The 21,315-nt window shown below is 36.7% G+C and overlaps 1 protein-coding gene across 1 annotated transcript in view; it reads right to left on the minus strand.

Annotated features, from left to right (window-relative positions):
- prox1a (prospero homeobox 1a) overlaps positions 1-1,893 on the minus strand; it is a 35,814-nt gene extending 33,921 nt beyond the window's left edge. The window contains exon 1 of the mRNA XM_016282325.1: positions 1,297-1,893. The gene's annotated coding sequence lies outside the window, so the exon portion shown is untranslated. The remainder of the gene's footprint in view (positions 1-1,296) is intronic.
- Between the last annotated feature and the right edge of the window lie 19,422 nt (positions 1,894-21,315).

Raw genomic sequence — 21,315 nt, forward strand, 5'->3', positions numbered from 1 at the left:
CACGATTCGGTTGCTGTGTTAAATAGCCAAAACATTTAGTCACCATGCAGCAAGTTCTCGGATATAGGGGGTTTGAACCTTTAAAACCCAAGCACCCCACTCAGTCTCTCAGCCAACCTAGAGACCCCTAAAACGGCTAGATTTGATCAGTAACACCTTTAGTCATTTTTTCAGTAACTTTTCGTCAGAAACATTAATATTTATATATATATATATATATATTTAAATATCCTTAGTTAGAAAGTTCAAGATTAGTTCATAGTTAGAAATGTCATAACATTTTAAGAAAATTATGATTTATATATATTTTTTCTCCTCGCAGCCCTGATAGAAAATCCTGCCCTAAGAGGAATAGGGTAAAACGTGCGTGACATTCATTTTGACACTAAACATCTGAAACAGACTTTACGGCTTTATATACGCCGGCAATTCTTTCCTAAACATACGATTTTGATGTACCCGCAAACTGAAGCAAAGCTTGATGTATCTGTCTTTCACGTCAGAAAACGACGATGATGATGATGATGAATAACGCGTCAAGCTGGAGTGGCAGTAAAAGTCAGAGGCGCAGTATAAGCGAACGCTCCTAAGAATAAAGGTTCATCAGTGGTTCTTGGCAACACCTTGGTTTCAGCAAATAGCCATCGTTTCATCAAGAACCATTCTTTTTTTATTAGTTGGCAGTTTGGAAGATCAAAAAAGTTCTTGATATTACATTATAGGTTCTTCACTGTCGTTGTTTCTCGGCTCTTTAACGCAGTTATAACAGGCTTTCTGATCAACTAATGAATAATAAGCTCTTTGTGAAACTTAAAAGATTCTCCTATGACAACAGTCTGGAAACCCTATTCTATCGAAACCTTTATTTTTACGAGATAGCCTACCGTAAATTCAGCGAGCGCATCTGTGTAAATTATGCGGTCATTTGTTATTGTCATAAAACAACAGACGACTGACAAAAAGCAAATGGAAGTAATAAAGATACAGAAAATGTAACAACGGCATTAAGACCACAAGAAACGGACTGTCCTATCGCGAAGAATAAACGGCAAGTTCAGAACTGAACGTAAATGTTTCGCGTCGCCTCCCCAAAGTCTACACGCAATATCACAAGAGCGTATTTATACTTACTTTCCGGAAAACGTAAGGATGCAGTCCCTTCTAAATGACACGGGTTTATGAGAAAGTTAACAGCAACCGAAGAGCGTGAAGGATAAAGTGATACAGCGCATCGCATGAAAAGTCATCAGTAGTCGAACCCAACTCAGCGCCAGCGCAAATGACAAGGTTACTTACTCTGAAGATGAGAGCGAATTGAGCTTCTTCGCGATAGTGTAACAGAGAATACAGAGGGCTGTTCGCCCTGTGATGAATATTGTAATTTCTCGGGACAAGCGAGAGCGAAGAGAGTGAGCTAGAGAAAGAGCTCTTGTGCGCCGCTCCTCTCTCTGCATGAAAACTGTATGTCTCAGCGCACGCGGCCAGGAGGAGGCTGAGAGCGCGCGCTCGCACCAACAAGATTCACTTTAAGACGCGGCTGAAGGAAGCAGGAAGACGGCGCGTCATAATCATTGTGATGTAACGCTCGCACCTACCAATAAGAGCAGTCCGCTGGATTTAGAGGAATACAAAACAAGTGAAGTTGAAGACTCCGCTCGAGCAAAAACGAGTGATACGGGGACCTTTGTGGGATATCTGTAAGGATATGCACTTTTTTCAAAAATATGTTCTCTGTGTGGATTTTGTTAAAGTTATTCTTTACATTATGTGCAAGCGCTGTTTGTGCTGACTGAAATGTATACACTCCTTCAGTGTAGATGCATGCTCAGCATGATGCATTTGAAATATAAATCGCACCAATGTGTACTATTAGGTGCACTTGCAATGCAACTTTAATTTTCTTCCCAGAAAATTAAATACACGAAATATATATATTTTTCTAATTACTCTCGTATTATTTCTGTATTATAATATCATGCAATTCATGCGAATAGTATATTTCATCACCATGTTTAAAAATAAGACCCAACTCACAACATTCATCAAATGTGGTATGCAGGCCCCGAGAAGTGACCGCAGCCTCGACCTCGTGCGTGCCCGGGTTCGTGAAAATAGTTTCGCTTGCCAAGGTTGTCTTTGAGCTATGGGCTTCTTTCTACTTAAGACCTTGCTCTAACTTTAGATCCCTCCTCCTAGCCTCCACAGTCAACAGATGAAGAATATGCTGAAGCTTTGACATGTTCTTATTGTTATCTGAATACGGTTAAATAGACTTCTTCCTACTAGGATAAAACCGTAAGATTATCCCCAAAACGCATGGGAAGTTCTTATTGTAAAATAAGGCATGCATCCATCATGTGTGCTTTTATGACCAAGGCAAGCATATATAAATAACCAGTGTTTTATAATCGGTCCCTATCTGAATGAACATTTGACTGATATAACATAGTATCTGTAATAGAAGAGAACAGTAGTCTATTGTCTATCCTAAGTTTGATTTACGCACAGAAAATGTACACCGACTGTTGCTGTGTAGCAGACGTGAACATTATCAAGTAACTTGCATTTACATCTGTCTTGCTCATAGATTTGAATTAACACGCTAAAATAAAGTTCTGCTTTATGGAAGAAAAAAACCATAGGATTATTTGGACACATTATTTAGAGAGCCATTAGCCAATCAAATGTTGATTTCTCACCATCCTATCAGGTGCTTCAGCATGTAAGCAGATTTCTCAAAGCCTTAACCTACTTTTCTGTAGTCGCTGTTCCTGCTCTTTGTTGAAATTAAAAAGTGTATTCAGAACGCAGCACATTACTGGTTTTCCTCAGTAAATGTAAAAGTTTCCCCCTCTTCTTGTTTTGTGGTTTAAAGCCACTGCATTGTGTTCTGTGACAGCTCGTTTGAACGAAATGTGAAGTGACCCTGCACAGCATTGTGAGTAATGATTAAAACATCTTTATTGATACAAAACAAATTATGTTATGCCAGGCTACATGTAAAATAAACCAAGCAGTTCGTGTGATACCAGACGTAATTAATTGTGGTATCCTAAAAAATCCGCTATTGAAAAATCCTCCAAAGCACATTTCAGTGGTCTCATTCATTCCAATGCATGTTTGGGCTGTCAGAGCAGCCGTTTGACCTATTAATGAGATTATTTACTGTACGTGTTGATCAAAATTCTTTAGGAAATTTGGGTTAGAAAAGCCATTTGCAAATGCAGTCAAAACAAAACTTTGTATTTGTATTATTATTATACAAATTATTATTTGCATTATTATTATTTTCGATTATTATTCACATATGTTATTATCTATATTAACGATTTTACTATGTTACATATTTTTAATAACATGCATCCCTCGAGATTTTTACCTGATGGTGAGTATTTTTTCCCGACAGTATTCCTTCTTCAGTACGTACAAAGATTGACTAAATTATGTGTTTTTATTTTTATTCATAACTTAAAAAAAACTTTCCTTCAAGTTTAGAATAGGATTCACTCTCACAGCAACAAGCCCTTTTCTTTTCCTTGAACGAGGACAAAAGGAAAGGCGTGTTGTTTCCATGTCGCAAGCAAATGTTATTGTGAGTGAATAAACGACTGGGTATAGGCAGGATTTTAGCTGCAATGAATTTCTTTTCCAAAACAGGTGTTCCAACTTATTTTGTTAGCATCTTTCCCCAAAGGCACGCTCGGAGTGCGAGCTTAGTGGAAAAATACATGACAACATTAAAGCAATAATGTTTGGAGAAGGAAAACGCCTCTTCGGTGTAGAGGAAACCTGTTTATTAACACCGCCACCTCTGATCTCTCTGTCACCTTTCTGCTGGACACTCAGTCGCTAAATGTCTTGGCCTCGCTTGCATTTCACGAGGGATAAAGACTAAGCACTTAAATGTCATATCGAATATCATAATAAATGTTAGATGTGTGCGGAAAGTGATTGATTTCATTTTACGCAATAATTCAGTAGTTGTCAATGCCATTGCCAAGTTGGACTATTCTTGCATTAAACTGTAGCTAGAAATAGAATTAGAATATATTTACAAAGAGACTGAAAAAAAAGTTTATTTCAACAGAATGATTACACCGGTTTCTCTACGCCGTCTATTTGAAAAGACAATGTGCTCACCTGCTCTTCCACAGACCTTTTTTTCCACCCAGCCCACACATTACGAGAAAAGAAGGACTTAAAGATATCGACATAAATTACTCATTTTAATTTAGAAATATTTTTCTGTATTTGGAACTGGACATGAGTTAAATTCCGATAGCATTGCAACTTTAGGCTATTTGCTTTCTGCGCCTGAGTTTCTGCATCCATTCTCCTGCTTCAACGCTGCACTGAACAGGTACAGTTAGACAGCTATCAGTTAGACTTCACTCTGTGTACTGGCTATATATCTCCACTGTGCGAATTATTTAATTGCTTTAAGAAAGTTGACGTTTTTAAGGTAATTTCTGTCAGTAATGATCGGATGAATTTCGTCTCGCGCAATCCGAATTGTTTTTGGCGCCCCTAGCGCATATTCAGTAGTAGCGTCAAGTATCTTAAAATGTTCTAAACAAAACACAAACGATTTTGTTGTGTAGTAACGCGATAAATGATAACAGTAGCAGTGTTGGGGAAAGTTACTTTTAAAAGTGATGCATTACAATATTGCGTTACTCCATAAAAAGTAACTAATTACGTTACTTAGTTACTTTTTATGGAAAGTAATGCATTACGCTACTTTTGCGTTGAAATGGATCATCTAAGGTCAGAAGCAAAGACATTGGTTAATAGAATGGGATTAAATACATAAAGGATATTTGTGTTGTTTAACATTTAATTATTGCAGGTTTGCATCATATTTCGAGTTGCATTATTTTTATTAATTTTGAGGAATACTGAATCTGTTTTTTTTCTTTTTTTTTCGTGAGTTAGGGAGATGAATTAATGCATATTCATATTTATTTTAGAACTACAGTAACATCTTCTGATTTCTCTCAAAATGGGGACAGGAGAGCTGTCAATCAATAAATTGAAAAAAAAGTAACTTGCGTTACTTATTTGAAAAAGTAACTCGGATATTCTCTTGTAAATTAAAAAGTAATGCGTTACTTTACTAGTTACTTGAAAAAAGTAATCTGATTACGTAACTCGCGTTACTTGTAATGCGTTACCCCAACACTGAACAGTAGCCTACTTGTGTTTGTTGATGTACACACCGATACTGACAGCGATCGAACAGCTGTTGCTATGGTTACTACTCGCGTAATGGCGAGTTCTGTTCGCGAGCGTTTACATTTAGCGCAATCTTAACTTGTAATCAAATTTTGTGGTTAATTGTACGGTGTTTAAAACGCTATTGAAAAATATAAAAACACAAAAAACACCTTTAGTAGTCACTTCCTGAATACGTCCCCCCACCTTCGCACCATCCCAGCAGGCACACAATGTCATTGACGTTGATATTTGGTTAAATTTCGGTTGCGACGTCGGGTGACCAAAATTCAATGTAAATTCAACGTCTAATGTCAATGTTAAATTGATGTCCAATACCGACGTCAGCTGACGTTGATATTTTGTTGTTTTTAGGTTGTGTAACCAAAATCCAATACAAATATTGACGTCAACCCGATTTTCATTTTCAACCAAAATGCAACGTATGTCTGACGTCATGTCCAACGTCAACCTGACGTTACATAGACGTCCGGTGCCTGCTGGGATGCTTTTGCTAGGCTAGTAATTATTTCAGTAATTATCTTAGAAGTAAAACTGAGTGAGATTTGTGGCTTTATTTGATTATGTAATTATTAATGTCATCTAAATATAGACAGATATTTGCTTTTGAACCAGAATTTATGTTTTGAGCCTCTTTTTAGAAGAGGTGTATTTCAATTGTTTAATTGCAGTGGAAACACTGTTTTTTTTGTTTTTTTTTAATAAACAGCTCAATCTAGCCTTCTATTTTTTTGTGGCAACATGACACTTTTGTGGGTAGTTGTCTAAAGGCCATCCGGAAACACAGCTGACACTGAGTACATTTCTATTCTATTTCATGTGTTTTGCTCAGGATAAGTTCGTGCTGTGGTGTTTCCGAGATGCTTCAGTTATTCATAGTAAGCTGGTGCGGTTTGCATAACTGACTGAGAGAGGGTTTGTATAACTTTAATCCATCCTGCAGTTAGAGCATACATTTATTCAAAGGACCGAAGTTGATAGCCCAAATAAATTAGCAATTCAGATGCAATATCAACAAACAAGGCGAAAAAAAGAAGTCAACTGGGCTTCATATGTCACTTCTGTGGATTACAGATGTCCTGGGGGCTAGTGGTAAAGAGAGGATCAGTGGGATAGACTGCCAACAGATAAACAGTATCTAATGCTGTGTGGACACTGATGTTGCCCTTTCATTCTGATCTATGACCTGGTACCTGAACCCTAACGCGAGACACCAACTGCTCTCAAATGTACTTTAAAGGCTCAAACAAACACAATCCTTGAGTACTGGCATAAGTTTATGTACTCTACAGGACATTTTGTACAAGTCTTTTGCCTCAAAGTCTGTGTGCTGATATGGCAGCAATATGTGTTTCTTTGTCTCTGGCTGTGAAGCACTGCATAATTGTAATATTAGTCTTGTTCCATAATATTCCATCACGTCTCTGAGCAGAACAGATAATATCCTCCACCTTACTAATCACGCTAAAATTGAAAGGCCATATGAGGCAAAGAGAATAGAAGGGGAGAGATGTAATAAGACTAGATTAGGGGTGGCAGCACACAAGAATAGATATAAAAAGGGGAATATTACTGCACTGTAGATGCTGTTGTGCACAAATTCAGTCAGCTTCCTGGGGCCATCAAGATTCAGGGAGTAGCTATTATTCTACACATTAGCGCAGGCTAGCTAAAAGCTCTTATGCTTGAAGGGGTCTTGGAGGTCTTCAGGAAAAAGGATGTGGCACTAAGAGTGGGCAGTGTTTAAGAGACCCCTGGTACTCCGCGAAAATGGGAGGCTCTCGATGTGACAATGTGACATGCTGGATTAATTTACAAGACTGTCGGAGCAGGGCATCGAATATGGCATATCGGGATGTGGAAATGATGTTATGACATGTAACCATTACTGTCACACTGAAAAATAAGGAGGGAAAACAAAAGAACAGGCTGATGACAAGACGTGAGGTAACAGAATGGCTTTACAACATGTAAGGTGTTTAAAGTATGGCTGGAGGTTGAGATATTCCCTCTAATGTGACTGAAGTAAGTTCAGAGGCTGTATGTATAAAGGCGCTCAGATTAAAAATGTAATCTTAAATGTGTCAAAATTCTAAGAATGACGTCAATTTTACTCTTATTCCTAGACTTAAGAATTAGAGTGATTCATAAAGGTTCCTAAGTGTTAAGACTAGGTCTCAAGCTCCTAAATTATGTAAGAGAGATGGAGAGGTCTCAAGACGAGTAACAAGACAGCAGCAAAAAGGAGGAGACAAACACTTCCCAACGAAGATATGACATATTGGAGTTATATGAAGATATGGAGTTGATAAAATGATGCAAACTTGATTGTCAAGATAGTCCATTTGTTTTTGTAATTGACAAAGTAAGAAATTTAATTAACTCTTCCACTCTACAAGTCAATGCTCTAACTGCAGAAATGAAAGTAGTAATTCATTTTTTTGGCTGGAAAATTGGAAAAATGCAGCAATGCACCGGTGATGACACAGTAAGCAGGGTCTTGCATATTGTGGCACTAACCCCACCAAACACAACAGTGGCCAAAAGTGATGCGTGGATTTTTTTTTTCTCTGACCCCACTCTTCACTTAAACCATCAAAATATGAAGGAAAAAAAAACACTGACCAATTTTGCCAACTGCTTTCAATTGAAAGAAGCTAAAACTGGTCACTTAATGTTGCTAGATGACCTCATAAAGGTGAGTTCACTGATCTATATTTATATTTATATAGATCAGTGAACTCGCCTTTATAACGTCATGGGAGAGAAATGTCCAGTTTGTCCAAGAAATTGATTTTGATTTTTGGAAGTCACTAAATCTAGTGACAAAATCACTAAATTGGCAACATTGGCACATTGACTACAACATAGGTTATTCATATTTCATTGGTCCTCTTGTTTTTGCATGTGTTCATAATTTCTTTGTATAACAGCATGGTCAAAAAATTATGACCGCACAATTTGGCATGTTTCATTGCATTATGATCACAAATAAAAACAACTGATTCTAAGCAACTACGCAATATGCATACAAAATCTTGCACTTTTTAACATTTTTAGGTAAGGGTGAAGATGTCAAATTTCCTAGGCCGGACATCACTTTTGGCGACTAATATATGGTAGTTTATTGACTTTCCAACTGACTGCCAATACTGCAAAAACAAGCCACTTTTGTGAGGATTGTGGGCTTTCATGGAGTTGTTGGAACCATTGATGGAACTCATGTTCACATCATTGCTCCAACTGTAAACCAACAGAAAACGAAACAGCAGTAATAATTTGTCATAATTTTGCACAATGCAAAGCATTTAAAAAGGCATTTAAATATTAAAATATTTCAGTGTCTTAATTAAATTACTTTATTGTAGTTACATTAAATGATTGGTGTTGTGCTGCTGTGACTTTACATGAGCAGGCTCACTATTGGCTGATTCAGAGGTCGAGGTCGGCCATTTTGTGTTGACATCATTGTAGTCCTTAGTTCACAACACTTAAGTGTCACCTCAGTCAACACTTAAGAATCAGTCTTAGACTTTACTAAAAGATGCTTTTAGCTTCTTTATAAACGTTTCCTACTCTTAGAAGTTTTTGACACTTAAGTCAAAGCTTAAGTCTATTCTTAAGAGCATTTCTGAGAAGTTTTATACATAGGGGCCCTGGACTCTTATGGGACTGATGAACCCCAGGCTGTGCTATCAGATATACCGGCTTAATTCTACACGATTATACCTACTGTTTACTGGTAAACACTAACAATCAATGCTGTTTCATGCCATGGACAGAGTGAAGCCTTAATGCAAACACACTCTATGTTGAAAGGTCACTTTCTTCAGCTAAAAAAGTGATAGTAGGATAGAAAGAGAGAGAGAGAGAGAGATCTTTATTAAATTCGCAGTTTGTACATTAAAAACGCATACTATTTTGGTAGGCATGGATAGAATAAATGAGATTGCAAGAAAGCTATATGCACTTTCAATATTGGTATTTAACAAATCTATTGATCTAGTGGAATATAAAGTTTAAATCACAGATTGTTTTGGTCTGTAAATACTTAGCTTAAGAAATGACAGCTAAATACATTACTTTGAAATTCTCCTCTTTCTGTTTGTCTCAAGGCACACAAAACAATTTAGGAAGACTTTTAAAATTATTCATTTGTGCAACCTCCAAAAACAATCCAACGCTTTAAATGGTTGCTTATTCCATAGTGTCCACATGCATTTATTAATTTTTCTGCTGTGTTTTTTCCCGTTAAATTCACTGCCGAGGTCTTAAACGTAACACGTAATTACACAATCGTGAGCTCTGCCTGTGATAAGCTTTTGAATGAACGAGTAGCCGCTGAGACTAAATTGCTCTCGCTCTCCTGCTCCCTCCTGTCGCGTCTGGCCGTTAGGTCAGGGTTTGAGGCGAGTTGGCAGTGCGGAGAGGACCAGGCCTGGCCCCGTGCCTCAGTGCCTGCGGGACCCTACCCAGACTGCCACGGCCCCTCTGGCCTTCAGAATGAATAGAGGTCTTCAGACACCAGTGCCCTGGACTCTTATGGGACTGATGAACCCCAGGCTGTGCTATCAGATATACCGGCTTAATTCTACACGATTATACCTACTGTTTACTGGTAAACACTAACAATCAATGCTGTTTCATGCCATGGACAGAGTGAAGCCTTAATGCAAACACACTCTATGTTGAAAGGTCACTTTCTTCAGCTAAAAAAGTGATAGTAGGATAGAAAGAGAGAGAGAGAGAGATCTTTATTAAATTCGCAGTTTGTACATTAAAAACGCATACTATTTTGGTAGGCATGGATAGAATAAATGAGATTGCAAGAAAGCTATATGCACTTTCAATATTGGTATTTAACAAATCTATTGATCTAGTGGAATATAAAGTTTAAATCACAGATTGTTTTGGTCCGTAAATACTTAGCTTAAGAAATGACAGCTAAATACATTACTTTGAAATTCTCCTCTTTCTGTTTGTCTCAAGGCACACAAAACAATTTAGGAAGACTTTTAAAATTATTCATTTGTGCAACCTCCAAAAACAATCCAACGCTTTAAATGGTTGCTTATTCCATAGTGTCCACATGCATTTATTAATTTTTCTGCTGTGTTTTTTCCCGTTAAATTCACTGCCGAGGTCTTAAACGTAACACGTAATTACACAATCGTGAGCTCTGCCTGTGATAAGCTTTTGAATGAACGAGTAGCCGCTGAGACTAAATTGCTCTCGCTCTCCTGCTCCCTCCTGTCGCGTCTGGCCGTTAGGTCAGGGTTTGAGGCGAGTTGGCAGTGCGGAGAGGACCAGGCCTGGCCCCGTGCCTCAGTGCCTGCGGGACCCTACCCAGACTGCCACGGCCCCTCTGGCCTTCAGAATGAATAGAGGTCTTCAGACACCAGTGCACTGAACTGAGGCAGCCTTTTCAGCAAACAATCCTATCTGCTTCCTCTCCACTCCAGTCCTCCTGCAACTTCACTGAACTCGTCCAGTTTGTCAGGGGGGCTTATTTTTGTTGTTTTATTTCCATGTTTGCCACTCTGTGAAGAAGAAGAAAAAAAGGACCTAGAATGCTGGAAATGGCCCCGAAAAAAATACTGAGGGGAGAGGACCTTTTGAAAGGGTTGTTGCATCATGGTGTTAGGCTTGATGAAATTGTCAGCTCATGCATGTGCTTGTGGATCTGATTAAAATGAAAATAAACACGTTGTTGCTATTAAACGGATGTTTTGAAGAGCAAATTCGCTTAAAACATGAGAAAAGAGAAAAAAAAACATTTTTACAGTCTGATCTGTTGATCTACAATACATGATATGGAAAATTGTCTGGAAATCTGTTTGGGGAAAATGTTCATTTATGTCTACATTTCATAAGAGAGGATCACAGGTTCAGTTGCTTATTTGACTGTATTCATAAACTTCTGTATTGTCCACATTAGAAGAAAGAAAAGGAAATGCTTGCCGGTTAAACAACGCTTTAAAATTATTTGTGGCTACATTTTTGTAACTGTATTTGAAAAAGTACTGTTCACATGAGCATCATCATCACAGAGAGACAATGTCACAATATATCATTCTGTGTGCTATGAACACTTCAATAGCAAAAATGGATGACAGAGATCCGGAGAATGAATAATCGTAAAAAACAATAGACAATTATTGTTCATCCCCTGTGTTTTTTTAATCAAATTGCTGAACACATAAATCGCTACTGAGACAGTCCTTAGGATTTTTTTTTCTCCTATAAAAATGGGGATAAAGGATTAATTCGAACATCGAGAAAGTAGGCCAGTCATGGCCTCTACAGCAGCGCACTTAATGAAAATCAATTAGGATTATGCTTATTCTTCCCTCACTGAAATCACAATACACTTTGCCTCTTTCTTCAGATAAGCACGTAAGGAAAAGCCTTAGGCTGTTTGGACGGTAACAAGGATATTACGCCGACATAATATAGTGAAAATAAGTAAATAATTACTAATTAGGCTTATGCTCACTCTACCTGAATGAAATTTGTCTTGAAGGAGGACATGATACTTTACTTACTGTACTGAACATGCAACGGTTAATGCCTGATTATGTTAATGCAAGTACTAATATGTCTATTTCTGACTCTGGATCAAATAATGCGCTGTTTAAATTGACTCAAGTGGTAATCTATTTGATTAGGGGTGGAGCCACATCAGGTCACAGCTGTGAGCAACAATGTCTACATTTAGTTTGCAGAAAAGGAGATTTGTGTCCATTTGATGATGGGTAAGAAGGTTAGAAAGGTATAGGATTATTGTTGTTGGAGTTAAACAATGTTAAATGAAAAGAAAAAAAGGCTATGTCTAGGCAATCATCACAAAAGACACATCTTATTTGTATTCATAGTATATGCTAAATATGCAATGGTGTTTCTTTGAGATTGTAGTTGGTTAATGGCATCCTGCTGGAATTTGGACAAATCAAATGTTGATCTGGCGTCAAAATAAATACATTTGTGATTAAAATTATAGATCAGTATCAGATGCCTTTGAAATGTCCACTAGTCAAAAATTGTGAAGAGAGGATCACAGGTTCAGTTGCTTATTTGACTGTATTCATAAACTTCTGTATTGTCCACATTAGAAGAAAGAAAAGGAAATGCTTGCCGGTTAAACAACGCTTTAAAATTATTTGTGGCTACATTTTTGTAACTGTATTTGAAAAAGTACTGTTCACATGAGCATCATCATCACAGAGAGACAATGTCACAATATATCATTCTGTGTGCTATGAACACTTCAATAGCAAAAATGGATGACAGAGATCCGGAGAATGAATAATCGTAAAAAACAATAGACAATTATTGTTCATCCCCTGTGTTTTTTTAATCAAATTGCTGAACACATAAATCGCTACTGAGACAGTCCTTAGGATTTTTTTTTCTCCTATAAAAATGGGGATAAAGGATTAATTCGAACATCGAGAAAGTAGGCCAGTCATGGCCTCTACAGCAGCGCACTTAATGAAAATCAATTAGGATTATGCTTATTCTTCCCTCACTGAAATCACAATACACTTTGCCTCTTTCTTCAGATAAGCACGTAAGGAAAAGCCTTAGGCTGTTTGGACGGTAACAAGGATATTACGCCGACATAATATAGTGAAAATAAGTAAATAATTACTAATTAGGTTTATGCTCACTCTACCTGAATGAAATTTGTCTTGAAGGAGGACATGATACTTTACTTACTGTACTGAACATGCAACGGTTAATGCCTGATTATGTTAATGCAAGTACTAATATGTCTATTTCTGACTCTGGATCAAATAATGCGCTGTTTAAATTGACTCAAGTGGTAATCTATTTGATTAGGGGTGGAGCCACATCAGGTCACAGCTGTGAGCAACAATGTCTACATTTAGTTTGCAGAAAAGGAGATTTGTGTCCATTTGATGATGGGTAAGAAGGTTAGAAAGGTATAGGATTATTGTTGTTGGAGTTAAACAATGTTAAATGAAAAGAAAAAAAGGCTATGTCTAGGCAATCATCACAAAAGACACATCTTATTTGTATTCATAGTATATGCTAAATATGCAATGGTGTTTCTTTGAGATTGTAGTTGGTTAATGGCATCCTGCTGGAATTTGGACAAATCAAATGTTGATCTGGCGTCAAAATAAATACATTTGTGATTAAAATTATAGATCAGTATCAGATGCCTTTGAAATGTCCACTAGTCAAAAATTGTGGATTCATTCAAATGCAAGGTTTCCAGGTTTTGCTCAGAGCGTGCTGCATTTATTTGGGTCATTTTCCATGGCTTGGTAAAACGGAGAGGTTTTTTTTGGCCACCCATCCACCATATTAAGCACCCCACCTGCTGATGATTACCCATAAACACTTCTTTCTGCTGAGATGTACCTGGCAATTAGTCTTTGAAATGCCCCATGCTTGATTTACCTTAGCAGTACAGGTGAATGGCGATGCACTTAAACTGCTCGACCTCTCGTGGTGCATTGCGGTTTGTTTACAAGCTTTTTTTTGGCGCTGAAATGAAAAACTGGGAAAACAAATAAAAATAAAACAGTGTACGGGATGCTTATAATTATTCTCCCAGAAGATTTGCTTCCATAATTACAATGCGATACTGACATTTGGAAAAATGCATAGAGGTCTGCTCGGAGCTGCCACGCAAAATATAAATGCGTGTTATTATAGTTTGTAATATGGCCTGCGTCATAGATGTAAAAGAATAAATGACAGTGCAGTTCTTCAAAGCCGTATTAGTTCAAAAACATCAGTGAAACAGGAAAAAAAAACATGCAGTCTTTTGCTGAACAGTGGTGTGGGCATGTAAAGAAAGCAGGACATCTGGCTGGTGTACAGTGGCAACAGGTGTTGTTGTTTTTGAATGGAATCTGTGTTAGTAGGCCTGACTGATTCACCTCTACTACTAGATACAAGATAAGAAAAGCTTTTAAGAAAGATCAGATGTGATGGAGTTTTTCTTTTTCAGAAAAGAAAGAAAGAAATGAAGCAGTGGTTCTCAGTCTGGTCCATTAGTTGACCTGAAAAAAAAATCATAATTGTAATAATAATCATATTGTTGACAAGAAGTCCTAAATAATTAAATCAATCAATTAACCAACTGGTTAATCAGTTCAAAACATAAAATGATTTTTTTAACTGACAGTTTTTTTTAACAGTTATAGTAGTCGGTTCAACCTCTTAGCTACACCGATTTACTCTGAAAGAAAAAAATCACTCAGATTTCTTGAAAAATGACAAAGAAATGGCAAGCAACATGGTAAACTGAATTAAATGTTACATTTTGAAGTAGAATGACTGCAATAGTATTTTCTTATAAATTCTTAATATTTGTTTTATTTAAAACATTAAAACAACTTAAAAAATTTTTTTTTAAATAAGAATACAATTATGGTTTATAAGTGTATCTGCTTCAAGATAAAGTTTAAAGGTTTAAAAAAAAGATTTTTCAAAGCTGTAAATAAAACAGATTTATTGGAGTATGTTTTGCAAGGAAATGTCTAATTCATTGTGTTACTTGCTGTTTCTTCAAAATTATTAGTGATATTTGCTAGGAATTTCTGATTGAAAATTCCTGCACCAAAAATATTTTCAACACAACATTTTTCAGCATGTTCCACAATTTTTAGTAAAGTGGTCTGCCTTCTGAACAACTTTGAGGACCTCTTCTGTACAAAAGTTTTGCTTCTTTTATTTGATTGGATTATTGTACAGTGACAATATTCTATAATGACAATATCATATATAATGATGTATACTTGATTGTTTTACGAAAGGAACAGTTGGTAAATCAGTGTCTTTCAGCGAGTGGTGATAATGGATGTTAGCGAGAGAGAGAGGGGGAGAGAAATTAAGCGTGTGTTGTTCCTTATGTTAAGGTGATGTGTTGTTCTGCTCATTACCAATGTTTGACCATATGACATGCATCATCTGAGTGTAATGCATTATCCATGAGCTCAGCCTCTCCAAGGAGCCAATCGACTTTCTCAACCTGCTCCTTCTGGAGAAAAACAAACAACAGGTGCGTGTACCCGTGTCCTCCTCTCTTTCATGTCTTATTCCGTCTGCTGCCACCTTACGAGCATGAAAGGCCGCATTGTTGCAGCAGCGAGGATGATTTGCGAGCTAATTTGTTCAGAATGCACTGTATTTTGACATATTTTGAATTGCTCATGACTGATTGTTTCACTAATCGCCTTTAATCCTTTTATTTGATGCTTAACTACTTGATCTTAGCAAATTTCCTTCCCCTTCCATTTCCGTACACCTGATTTATGGGCTTGCAGACATGAATTTTGCCCAGGCATAAAATGAGACCCTCAAACCATAAAGCTGCATCCTTCTTTAAAGCTCTCAAAGACTTCCTAAAGGGAAAAAGTGGTCATTTCTGCTAAACATCATGGCAGCACATGAGTGAAGGGCAGTGCGCACCTTTTCCGTACACCACCGTGAAGCATAAAGTAAACCATAACATCCTGCATATTGTGTGTCAGAGCCAGGAGAGGTCACTTCTGTTCATCTGAGCGCGTGAGCACGTGTCTAAACTCTGTCTTCAAATAGGTCTGTCCGCTTAAGCCATTTTGAGGAAGAGTGACTACTTCCTGTCTGAAGAGCTAAATAGGGGAAGTGGTCATTTAACAGAAAGATGGGCCTCTCAATGTCTAATTTTGTGGTGTTTTGTCTGGAGCAGCACTGGTACCTGGGGACTAATTTTGGCTTGAAAAATAGTCCCTGCAGGCAAGTCTTGTGTTTTTGGAACGGAAAATATGTGAAGTGTCCCTAATTACTACAGTATGCTCTGATGCCTTATCCTGTGCGTAAAGAGGCACCACAAATTATCTCAAGTTTTTTGATGAATGAAAGTCAAAAGTCACCGCAAGCGTTTTTTTACTTTAAAAAGTTCCATGAGCCAGAACACTTTAATGTTTTGATTTAAAATCACACCTAAAAACCCATGTAATATCTTTTGTTATAAGATAAAAGGGCTTGAGTTTTTAAGAAAAACTCAGCAACCGACTGACGTCCATTAATGATTTCTGCGCATGTAGGAACAACGAACTAAAAGGTTCTTGTAATATTTATGTTTTTGTTCTTTTTTAATGGTCTTATCCAATAATGGCGCTGTAACAGAGCCAATGAATCCACAGTGGGAAAAACAAGAGAGAGCAACCTGTGTAGTTTGATTTCCGAACAAATGACTTATAAATCAGTTCGATTAGTGAATCAAAAACATAAAGCGCTACCTGTGATGTATGATTCAAGTAACTCTAATGAACTGACTCTTTTTAATGAAAACAAAGACATACACAAGTACAATTGTGAATCCAACCAATCCTGAGATTCTTGAACGAATGACTCTTTTGAGTCGTTTTTTGAGCAAATCATAAACAAAAGTCTGGTTCTCAAATTAATGACTCATCAGTCAAATTCTCTCTCTCTCTCTTTAAAAAAAAAAATCAAACACATTTGCTTACAACTTACTGTATTGTTGTCCATAAGACTTGTGAGATTTAAATTAAAATTAAAAAGAGTTTCTGTTCATTTGACATCGCGTAGTTAAAGATTACAAGTTTGATAGTAATATGCCTGTTTTATAAAAATGAAATGTTTTTTTCTTGTTTGTTTATTATTATTATGTAATATAGGCCAACATCTAAGACATTATGTTATGTTATATCATTTTAAAAAATGGAGTTATTATTTCAAATATTTCTTTGTTAGAATTCCGGAAAGAATCGTTGACAGAAGAGTTAAAGAACTGGATTATTTTTAAACAAAGCTCGCAGAACCTTCACAGCATCTAATTGGGAAAATGCATGCTACAGAAAAACTGATCCCAGCTGTAGGACACACAAAAAAAAAAAAAAAAAATCTTTAGCACTGAGTATAGATCAAACTTCTGCGACAGTGAGAATGATTTCACATTGTCCCCAAAGAGGAGATTTTCCCTTGATCCTTAACTATGGGTTGAGGACAGTCACTTATGTATGAAGTTGTGACAAGCCATAATCCCTGGTGATCATATCTCACAAAATAGAACAGAGAGAAGAGGAATCAGTTTGGAGCATTGGCCCATCTGCCACAATCACCCCACTCCAAATGACTTGGCATCAGCATTCCCTTTCAGCTCACAAATACACAGAAGTGCCCGATATCTTGACCCACTTCATTGGTTTGGCCTCTATGAGGATGTCAGTTGAAATGCACCAAAGAATCGATGGCTGTTTGACTAAGGAGAGCCCGTTTTTGTTTCATACTTTGTTTTAAGACTCTGTGGAGAGGATGCAAGTGGAATGAAGAGAGGACAGGAAGGATGTTAAAGGGGATTATGCATGTGTGGCATAATGGGCTAGCTTACTCAAACAGACACTAGCTTCTTTGGGTTCAGTCAGTCATGTATAATGGGGATGACATGCAGTTTATTTTGGATGATGAGGTAATTTCGAGTGGTGGTTTAAGAAAAGAACCGATAGATTGTGCAGTGATAACCTTTTTGTTCATCCTATTATGGGGAAGTGTTGGGCAGTAAACACAGAGGAAGAACGGTGTGTCTTCCTATAATCATCAACAGGCCATAAAATGTTATGTCATGAGAAAATAAAAGGTTGAAAGAGCTAATGAATGTGGCGACCTTTGTTTTTTCTTCTAGGTCTTCATCTCATATTCTGTACTCACTGACCACAGAATGTTTTATAATTCAACAGATCATTTTTCAATATTTGGGGGACCTGACAGCAAATTTCACCAGACATATTTGTGTGGTTAAGCACAAGCTAGATTTAATAGTCATGTTTTGATATAATAAGTAAACATCTGTCACATCAGAATCATTAAATGACACCAGGGAGGCTCAGTGCATATGCCTCACGTAATGCATCTAAATCAAACAACAAACATGCCTTACATAATGTATTTTCAACTTTTTTTTTTGTCTCATATTGCATGCAATTTGTTGCTTCTTTCAGAAAACAATGCATTGGGAATTCTCTTCTGTTCTGATTAAATGTGAATGTAAATAATGTTAAATAAGTGAGTATTATTTTAATCAATAAATTATTTATGTTAAACATGTTAATGTGTATGATGTTTGTTTTTGTAAAAAATTTTAATTGACCAAAATAAAAATGGTTAAATCAAAACTTTATGGACGTTATTTATAATGAATTTGGTATTCATGCAGAATCATTTTCAACCTTTATTTTCCTAATGTAAAGTCAAGTGTGCACCGTGTAAGATACCTCCAAAATATGATTTAACGTAATAATATGTTTCTCAGTTTTCTAAATTCTGTAAAATCTGTGTCAAGGATGCAAAGGATCTCTTGAGCAGAGCCAAAATGTTGCTTTTCAGCAAAGTAAATGGACTGTGCCCAAAAGTGTCAATTAGTTTTAAAAGGCCCAAAAAAGCCTGCACAATGGTCCTCTTAATGTATGTGAACTACACTTACCAGATGTTCTTTTTGTTTCAAACAGTTGCCTTGTTTCATGTGAGATTGAACGGTTGGAGTGGTTTAGAGTATCTTTTCCAACCATTAGTCATGGCTAACTCATTAAAACAAATACTTGATTCTTCACCTTTAAACCCATTCTTGTTAAAATAGATGGAATAACTGAGGAGAGTCAGCCATCCAGCAAGAGTCCGCAGTGGGAGGAAGAGACCAGTGGCCATTTCTGAGAATTAGCTGGATTGCTTCCTTTTTTGTATCGTATCTATTGTCTAAAGGAGAAATATGGTTTGTTAAAGCGACACACAAACGTACTGAAATGATTTGACAGAACAAAGAAAGCACTGCGATGGAGTATTGTTACGTGTTTCGAAGGCAAGGAGCACTTCACTTCCATCACGGACTAATCTCTCACTGCAGACTGAACTGAAAGTGCTATGTTATCCCCATTTCTCTGTTTTGGTTTCTGAAAGGACATAATAAATACAGTTTAAGGGTCAAGAGGGTAATTTGCCACGATCATAGACCCTTATATATATATTAAACTAGAATGCACTTTCACAATCTGCTGGACAATAGAGATTTCCCATCTCCCATCATGCCCGGATGTCTGTACACACCAGTGCCTCACAATATACATGCATAATTTTTTTTTTCATAAAACTATAATCACTCAAATCCTGATTTTCAATCCCTTGGCTCAAGCCGACAGTTTAAATAAAATCACTCCAATCCCATGGGTAGGAGAAATGAAAAGGACAAGGATTAAAAATGGTCAGACCTCTTTCTTCTCTCATATTCTCCCTGGCTCTGGATTGGATCACGACCCTTCTGTGTGTGCAGCTTAAGAGCAGACGGTGAGCTTTCACTTTTTTTGTGTGTGTGTGGAGCAGGAATGGGCTTACAGTATTTACTGAGGGACTGGGAGGAGTGTGTGCAACATGGAGCCTTAATGCCATAATCCCACATCATTAGGGTTAATAGGAGACGGGCCTACAGGAAGTAGGAAATATTTTCAGACACATTGGAATTGTGTTATGGCAGTTGATTTAATATCTTAATATACACAAAATGGAAATTAATATAGTGGAACATGAGGTGCTAATACACAGAACACATGATTTTATTGTTTTGACATGCATTTACATCTATTATAAAGAAAAGCGATAGAAGATCTTGCATTACAGTGATAAAATAGTTTTTAAAATTATATAAAAATTATAAAAATTATTTTACTATATATATATATATATATATATGATAAAAATTGTTAGCATATTCTATAATTATTCATAATTATTTTATATTATAATTTACAATTAATAACTATATTACTTATATTAATATATTTCTAGTATAATAATACTTAACAGTAACAGGTGTGTATTTATGATTTTTTTTTACAACACAGCTCACCCAATCAGAATTTAGAGCTAGAACTATTTATAAGTTTTTGATTTCCTAAATACTTTCTAAAAATGTAGTGTGCTTTGGAACTCATTGTAAAGTAAACAGGCTCTCTTATTCCAAGCTGATTTTCAACAGTATTTGTTTATTTATTCCGTTATTGCAGATCAGTCTAATTAAAAACTCTATCCATAATCTCCAAGCCTCATTTACATATCATATAAATAGAGCATTGTCTTAAATCATTGTCCTCATCAAGATACAATTCAAAACAACTAAGTCCTTAAGACACTCAGTATAATTACAGTAAAGGTTAATTAAATGCTTTGCATACTTTAATAATAGAATGTGTGTGAGAGCTAGTTTATATTGAATTAATAGAAGGGGACACAACTGGATGTGGAAGTCGTCGACAAACAATACATGAATTTTGTAAACAAATGTGCAAAATCTACCTAAGAAGTTTTAGGTTATAAGTATACAACTCAGGGAAGTATAAATAAATGTACACCTAATGAATGTCACATGATTTGTACCTAAAAGGTCAAGGATGTCTACATAATGTCCTCTCCCAGCTTACAGAGTGGGACGGGAGGGTGGGGGAATTTCTCTGTGTGTTAGGGGGGTGGGAGGTCTCAATCTTCGAGACATCTGTCACAATTTGCAACTTGTATGCTTTTTTTATAAGCTGTTGATTTCTTGCATGACTGCCCAAGAACTGTGATGTTAAAATGTAGCCTACATTGCACAGGGCCACCCCTTATGAGACGAGTAATCTTCCCCTCCCTCCCTTCGCACTGTGAACTTTATCATGGCTGTATGTTGTGGCAAAATCCCTTTCATCGGATCCCCAGATTAAGGCATTATTCAATTTATAGATAATACAGTAAAACAATGAAATAGCCCCTTCAGCACAGGCCAGTGGGTGCTTTAGGATCTAGGCCTGTCGCTTGTGAAACTTTCCCAGGACAGTCTCCCAGGGCCTTCTCACTGGTGTTTCAGTGTAATATATATATATATATATATATATATATACACACACACACTCACACACACACACACACACACACACAGTATATGTATAACCGATATTCAGCAGTCAACATTTGAAGTGGATCAGAAAAGTTAATCAAAGTTGTCCTAAGACTAGAACGCATTTTGGTTATTTATAACCAAATATATATATATATATATACCACTAATAAAACTAA

The sequence above is a fragment of the Sinocyclocheilus grahami genome, unplaced genomic scaffold (genome assembly GCF_001515645.1).
Source record: "Sinocyclocheilus grahami isolate Dianchi unplaced genomic scaffold, SAMN03320097.WGS_v1.1 scaffold158.1, whole genome shotgun sequence".
Taxonomy (NCBI): Eukaryota; Metazoa; Chordata; class Actinopteri; order Cypriniformes; family Cyprinidae; genus Sinocyclocheilus; species Sinocyclocheilus grahami.